The sequence below is a fragment of the Aythya marila genome (assembly GCF_965140915.1).
Source record: "Aythya marila genome assembly, chromosome: 1".
In the NCBI taxonomy this organism is placed as follows: domain Eukaryota; kingdom Metazoa; phylum Chordata; class Aves; order Anseriformes; family Anatidae; genus Aythya; species Aythya marila.
Genome location: NC_139042.1, coordinates 42,705,653 through 42,713,991, shown reverse-complemented (window position 1 = coordinate 42,713,991; position 8,339 = coordinate 42,705,653).

Genomic DNA, 8,339 nt, shown 5'->3' with positions numbered 1-8,339 from the left:
TGGCGATGACTTCAATAGTGGTCTAAAGTAAAATGTCTTGTGGTCCTCTTAGTCCCTGAGAAAGTAGTGCTCCCACAGGCCTATTATGCAAAAGCTGTCTACCACCATCATTATTCCTAATAAGCAAAAGTACCACTGTTTTTAGGCTGACCATAGAGGTACCTGTAGAAGTAGGGCAGTACTAGCAAGCTGGCTATCTCTACTGTTGCACCTAAAATCTATTGAAATCCCATCTTTCAGATCTATTGACATCTTAATCTGGATGTAGGAAACTATGTACAGGTTTGTATTTGCCTCGGAATCCAGACCCACAGGTTATGCTGTCAATTGTGCCACAGTAATACCGTGCCTTTGAATCAAGTTCTCTTTTACCACTTTTATTTCCTCAACTAGGATATTGCAAATGTTACTTAACCAACTCTGGAAAACGCAGATGAACAGTTTTATAGAGGATCCCACTCGAGTACTGCTAAAATACTATTGCCATATTCTCTTAGAACAATAAGCATCTCAGACTCATGCAAATATTAGTAAAATGATTCTGAATATTTACAAATACAGTTGCAGGCAAGCGTGTTCACTCAGATGCAGCTATTATTTGCCTGCTAAGATGCAATACAAGCAGCCTGGAAAGCCAAAGACCTGTGTGGCAATTGGTCTCTTAAGTGGGCCATTACAAGCACTTCTTGGGAGCAGGCAGGAGAATGGTAGAAAACACTGGAAGGGCAGATGGGAAATCATAGGAAGACGTGAATTTTGGGGAAGATTTTCGAAGGAGTGAAAGGAGAAGACTGAAAATGAGAGTGCACCAAGGCATTAGAAAAGGGAACCAATTGATGATTTGGCAAATTTGGCAGCCCCAGCAAGAACAAGGGGAAGAGGCTACCTCTGTGCCCATGAGACAAGGAGGTGTTGAACCATGCTGGTATGAGCACAGTGAGCCTGCAGATTTATAAGGAAGAACAAAGGTTGGGAAAATACGTAGATGTTGCTGGGAAAAACATGGCTTTATCACAGTGTCTTTCCTTCCTTACCATTTTGACTGCCAACTCTGACTCTCCTTTGGGGCATTCTTATTTCAAAGCTTGCAGTAAATGGACAATGGTGCTGCTTGACCAGGGCTCCTAAACAAATGCAGTCTCCAACATCCTCTGAGGGACGTGTTCTGTCAAAGTCAGCCTGGTTAGATGCTAATCAATGGAAACATACCACTATGGCCACACTAGGGCATTAGAAATATGCTCCCACTGTGAAAGGAGCCAGGTTGTTGTTTTTTCAGTTCTCACCTGTCCGATGGTTTATGGATTCCCAAGGTCAGGAGCAATAAAATATTAACATCTAATCTGTCATACCACCAATGAAAACTATAATCTAGCCCATGACCTCACGTGAGTACCAGGCTGTTAACTAAAGAAAGGAATCAAATCTTCCTATAATAAATACTCCAGACTGTGACAGGTAAAATTCAGGTCATACGTCTCCTTTGAAGTTTTAATGGCCACTCCAATTTTATGATAAAGCCACTCACCTTATGTTTGTAGTAATTTTGCAAAGCTCGAAGCGGCTCTAGTCATCTTTGGTGAATAGTTCCCAAGGACAAAGCTCTCATAAAACTGTGAGCTTCAAAGGGATTAGACCTCTTTCCTCTCTCATATTATTTTTTTTTAAAAAGGAACATTTCTTCCTATTTCCTCTACATAGCTCCCTGAGGAGCCTCCCAGCTGAGCCCCCCATATAGACATCGTCCCCATGCTCTGTCACTCACTAAAATAAAATAAAATAACAAAAAATAAAAATAAAATGCCCTTTCATTTTTCTTAATAGTAAGGCAATTTTCTGGGTCATTTCTGCTTTTTGTCTTTATTCTATTGTCAATGCAGAATAATTTGAAGAAAATCAATAGAGCCTGTGTATTTGCATATTTCTCAGGCTCTAAGAAGGACCACATGCAGCAGAACTGCTCCCCTGAATGCCATTTTTTGTTTGTTTCCCTCCTTTTAAAGCCAGGGGGAAGCCAAGCTGAATCTGCCAAAGTTTGAACTCCAAAGCTAACGTCCATATTGGCAAATTAGAGAGTGCCAAGGAGCGTTCCCAGGCACTGGAAGGCAATTGTCTGTGCAGTTTAATTGTTAGCATAGTGCCTGGCACAACGGGGCCAGAGCCAGCTTTCCCAAACAATTCCCAAATGCAGGCCAAGAGCTGGCACAGACCAGACTACTCTCAATAGGCAGTCTGTATGCGGGGCATGGAGGGGAGGAGCGACAAATACCACGGATGCAGCCGTTTCCATCTCCATCAGCCTCAGTGCCAGGGAGCAGTCCCAATCATGTTTAGTTTACTAGAACAGAAACATGTTTCTCAGTCTTAAGACTTATACCACTACACTGCTGCAAGGAGGAGACTGCCTACCTGTCTTCCTGGGGTAAACATTTGCTTGCAGACAGATTTTATGCATTGCCTTGGCCGTAAGATTAATTTGTTCCCTTTAATTGGTAAGGGTGTTTTTTCAGATGGTTGTGCTTAATTGCCACGGATGAGACACTTGAGGAAGAATAAACAACATTTGACCATCTTGCTAATGCCACAGTGGCACTAAGAAGTAAAAAATATGAGAGGAAGCAGATGGGAACTCTCTGCAGTTAAACTGACCTCAGGAAAACAATTCAAATCAGATGTCTGTCCAGGCGCTGGCCAAACCATCCTGAACCACAGTTGTGCAAATGGCATAAAGTTTGATTTTATTCAGTTTCATCAGCCAATCCTCCAGCCCCAGCTGTTTATTCAGGTATGCTGAAGTACACTGACACATGGTAGCAGGCAATATTTTCATGAAAACAATCCTTGCTTGGAAACAAGTTGAAGATCGGTCAGATGGCCATCCTCCTTTCAGCTCACCAGACTTCAGCTAGCACCCTGTTCTCCACTGCAGCAACAAACTAAGTAACACTAAGAAGAAACAGCACGAGGTGCTTCTAAGGGACTATCACAAAACAGGGAACTATCTGTCACAGGGAAACTACCAGCTACAAGGTGCAAGCTAAGCAACATAAATACACAGAATAAGCTTAGAAAGGAGATAAAAGAGGAATACATGCGTCCCCTGAGCCTATTTTTTCTGCAGATGGTACGTGTCAGAAATATCTGATACTCAGAACTGTCTTTTCAGGGTATGCTTCTTTAAGGTTACTGAAAAGTTCCTTTATTCAAGAAAGTAGCTTAAATGTCCTAAGGCACAGTATGTACTCTGAAAATACTCACATTTCATTTGATTGCTGTTGTTAATGTTTCAGAAATGAAGTAAGTTTTCCCCCGGGGACATTTAGCCTGGCTTACCCATTTGTCTGAGCTTCTTCAAAGGAGGAATGATTCTTAGTTCTAGCCTGATAACAGCACAGGAGAGAAACCAAATACAGTGCTAGGAAAACAACGATTTATTAATTTTGGGGTGGAGGGAAAGCCACAGGTAAATTTAGTAATAACTTAGAAATATTTGTATAAGAAAACTACTATGTATTTAGCTGAGAACAGTGAGAACGAAAACCAAAACAACACAATAGAAAAAAAAAAAAAAAAAAAAAAAAAAAAAGCAACTTCAAGAGCATCTGAACACATTACTATTGCTTTTTCTTAGCAGCACTTTGTGAATTCAAGTGTTCATTTAAGGGATCCATCAGAGATGGGCTGAGAGGAGTGTTTTGGACCATGTAAGGTTTTTAATTGATAGCTGGCTATAGAACAAATGCTGTTAATCTTGCAAGAATTCTGCCATCTTCCACAGTCAAAATCTCAAAAATTTTGCTCTTGGGAGATTGCTGTATTTGAACAGAACTGGAAAATAAACATCTTCATAAGTACAAAATCTGGAGCCAGTCCCAGGAGACACTGTGAATTAAAAGACTGAAATCCAGAAATTTGTTGTGAAAGCTCCCCGAGAGCAATACACTCAGACTTTAGCTCTTCTATGTCATACTGTAATGCAGCAATTTTTCAAATTAAATTTTATTTTGCTATGTCATTTCAATCAGCTGTGGAAGTTCCTGGTCCAGCCTGACGTGTGTGCAAGGTGCCTGGAGTCACCTGCAAGACGCTGGCAGTGCTCAGCTAATGCCAGCTCTGCACCAGTGACACTGAAGAAGAAGTTGGCTCCTACAGACCCAGACCTCAAGTCCAGCTCTGATGCCAACACAGTCCACAGAAACAAATTTCTTAAGCCTTCCCCAGCTACGTGTTACCAAAGCTGCACATTGCTCCTTCTCACTGAAGCAAAAAATCACTCAGAAAGGATTTAGCACCTAAAGTGGGGTGTAATGCAAGCATATAACCCAGAAAACCTGCATACTGTCAATGTTTAACCCTACAGGTTAAACTCTATATGCCCATGAATTTATGAGTTTAAAATTCCTTATGGTCCTCAAGCTGTGCTTGTGTAGATATGCAGCAGAGCCTCAGGCTTCCTGCTGTTAAGGACTCAGGTCACTCTTATCCCTGGTCAGGACCCAGAAACTAGGCATTGTCCTGCCTAAATCCTCTGGGGGTCTTAATGTCAAAGGCACTCTTCTGGCTTGCTTTCTGCCTTTATACACGATGAAGCTTCTCACAAGCTGCCACTGCTTTTCTTTGCACAGCCAGTGCCTTGAAGGGATTTGGTGATGGTGTTCCTCTTTTATACAATGATAACTGAAGGAGGACAATCCTCTGGTGGCCAGGACCATGGTGCCCATTCCTGGTTAGCCTGAAAAGACTGAAAGCCTGAATCCCTGACTTCTTAGGAAGCTCACCACTCCACAAACTATTTGGACCCAGAAAGAGGACTCCACAGAGTTTATTTTCATCCTTCTTGAGGCCAGAGAGAAGCAGAGAGTGCAGGATTCGTGGGACTGGAAAAAGAGAACAGCAGAGAGCACAAGTACCCAACCTTGCAGCTTGGGTATTGACCTGGGAGAACATGCAGACTGGGTTTCGGGTCCCTCTGAGGGTGCCTACGTCCTTTTTTTGGTCTAGTGATCCAGCCCGATGCGTTGGAAATAATGACAAACCACAGTAACAATAGCCAGCTAAACCAAACAAGTATAAACAGAAACAACAACTGAGACTGGGAAGAGAAATGGCCTTTGGGGATATTATTTAGAAGAGACTTCAAACTTTGATTTCCCAGGCAGAAAAGATGGCAAATCAGCCAGTGTGACTCCTCAGTTCTTGAGAAAGAGTCAAACCACATTTTCCTAAAGCTTCCTGTAGCTGAAGCTGTTGTTGAGCTGACTCTACTACAGTGAAAAAGAGTGAGGCAGGAAAATGGGATGGTCAGCACAAAAAAGCATGTCTGAAAACCCCATGACTCCACACTGAACAGCTGAACATTTTTGAGCTACTGCCTCAGTATGAGAATCCCCCTCGGCATCACATGCCTTCACCCTGTCCCATGGGAAGGAGAAGGCTCCCACCAGTTTCCCGAGCCCCATGCAGAGAAATAAAATCACACTGGGTGCAAAAGTCGTTGTGTGCGTAGTTGTAGCGTGTCCTATATATTGACACAAGCACTGTACGTAAGGAAAAAAGGAAGTTTGCCCTGGTTATACAATACAGCGTAGGGAGGCTGGCAGAAAGTAAACAAGCTGTGCTGATATTCTTCGTGCCACAAAGAGAAGTGGACAGCGAGGAAGACATTTCTTTCCAGGTTCACACCTTCTTCCTGTGACACTCTCATCTCACTCCTCCGCCAGCTCTTCACAGCCCGAGTCAAAGAAAAAAGACACACAAATGAAAATAGGAACAGACAGAAATTTCTGAAGAAGAGAGAAAAGCTGACACACTTCCAGGCTGTTTTTCCCCAGTTCTTGGTCAGTGCTCTGTACACAGCTGCTTCTACCATTCGCTTCCCTGTAGTTTGCCCTCTCAGGGAGAGCAATCACTGCTGGAACCTGAGCTAGGTGAGATGTGCGTTCCGGCTGGGAGCAGGAGCTGGCACCCAGCTGGTGGGGTGGGATGGGATGGGATGGAGCCGCAGTGGTAGCTGGAGACATGGGAGCAATGAAGAGTATGAATTAAACCTGAGACTGATGGGCAGCAGAAACAGGGCCGGGCAGAGACCAGGAAAGAAAAGTGGAGCTAGGGGAAGAGGAATTCTGCTTTGACAAGCAACACTCGAGACTTCAGTTCAGGTTGCTGTCTTGCGCAAGCTCTCCTGCAGAAATAAATCATGTTTTTAGCTTGCCCAGCTGAAGATTTACTTTCTTTTTCTTTTTCTAATTAGCTTTGTTGATGTAACTGCCCTTCCTTCTCCGTACAGCTCTCTCTCACTCTCTCCAAAAGAATTTAAAAGACTTCAAAATAAAAAACAAAGAACCTACTCATTGGAAACAGAAATTCACTGTTGCATTTTCCTGACTACAGTGTACACAGCTCAGGGAAAACAGACCTTTACATTTCCCTAATTGTTTAGAAATTCCACGAGGAAACAAACATAGGAACATCCATTTTATCCTCCCCCTTCTGCTCCTCAGCTAACCTGTGGATCTCTCTGCCATCAAACGCTTTCAAAAGCAAGTGTTTGCCAGGAGTCAGAATTAAATTGAATATTCAAGCGAGCAGGCACACATACACACAGATGCCAATATGTATTTGCATACTTATTTATATATAAACAGTACCTATTTTTAAAAAGCACAACAACAACATCAAAGAAATCTTTGGAACCACTGCACGTCTCGTTTGCCATAGACGGGACTTTGTAGACCTCTCTCCCCGGTCTGCCATAAGTTTCTCCAGTGGCCTGTGTCAGCTCAAATCCCAAATCCCAAACAACAACATTTGTGGGGGTGCTAGAAACACAGCAGAGGACAACAACAGCATAATGGTTAGTGGTGAAGGAGAGGAGGAATAAGTAAACACAAGCAAAGTATGCAAGTCACTTGATTAAAAGCATATCCATTGGGCTGCTTCTCCTGCTTACATTGGCCAATACATTCCCTCTGCCTTCTTACACGTAAAGTGCCAGGATGCATTATTCAGCACATGAGTAATTCACCACATTCTTCTGGATAATAGTTGTTGAGCCAGACTCTCTTTCATGAAGGTCAACAGCAAAACCATTGTTGTGGTTGTATAGCATGGCAGAGCCTCATGGCACCTTACAGACCAGATTAAAACAAGGATCCTTGAGAGGATCCCATTTAATGAAGGCCACAGGATTCCCATGTGGGCACAGAGGCACTGCGGAGGATCAGGCCCTCAGCTAATATAAAAACCACAGGAAGGAACTCAGCACCCAGTGGAGAGGACAACGTTGCTTTCACGTGATCACTAGAAAAGCCAGTTTGCCAACTGGATTTTCCCTTCACGTGGAATGATAATTTGAGAGCTGGATTTGAGAGTTGCCTCAGCACCTCAGGGGACTCTGCGCCAACTGCTTCAAACAAACCACGCAGAGACTGTGATGATGCTACCTCTTCTTGCAGGTTTTGAGATCGGACAGGCTGTTCAACCACTGTTTTAATACCACGAGCTGTGGAGGTAGCACTCGCCAGTGAAGCAAGCTTCTCCACCTTCAGTTTTGTAATGTATTCCAGAGCATAGGTCTGTTCTTCGTGTTTCTGTTTGTGTTAGGCTAAGTGCTGCTGAAGTAGATGGGCCTAATTATGGCCTTTCATTCAAGATTAACAAGGAGCCATTAAGCTGGTTTATGCAAGCAGGCAGCTGAGCAATAGAAACATCTAAAAGGAGCGTGAGGCAACGTCAAAGGCTGAAACCATGCAATCAGTGGGCCTTCGTTGTGGAAAGGCATGAGAAACACAGAAACTGGAGCTGTCTTCATCTACAGAAGTCCAGGAACAGCCACTAAACCTGCCACCGGTCCGATCCCAAACGGGACGCGAGTTATTTGGGCTGAGCCAAATGGCGAGGCTTGGCGCGCCGAGCGCCCTGGAACACTGCTGTTATTTACTTCACCCTGGAAAATAAGCAGGAAAATAAGCTCTGGTAACTCTCTCTTAGCTGTGACAGCACATGAGTGATGGCCAAACTCATTGCCAACTTCCCCTCCTTGCAGAAACACTCCGAAGAAATGCTGCGCTTTTTCTAATTGCTGGATCAAAAAAGGGCAATGCGGCAGTAATGCTGCTGGGAATTATCGTTCCAGGCCTCCAAAACATTGCTCTTGTATTTGCGGTTATGCAGTTAGGTTAGACACAGGCAGATTTCCTTGGTAATTAACCAGGGCTTCACTGACTTTACTAATGCCTATCCTTGGTATTTTCTATAAGGAGGGGATTAGTCAATGTGTGGAACTGGTTTTATGTGAAATGGAAGAGGCTAATTAAGAGAGAAAAATCAATTAAAGAAAA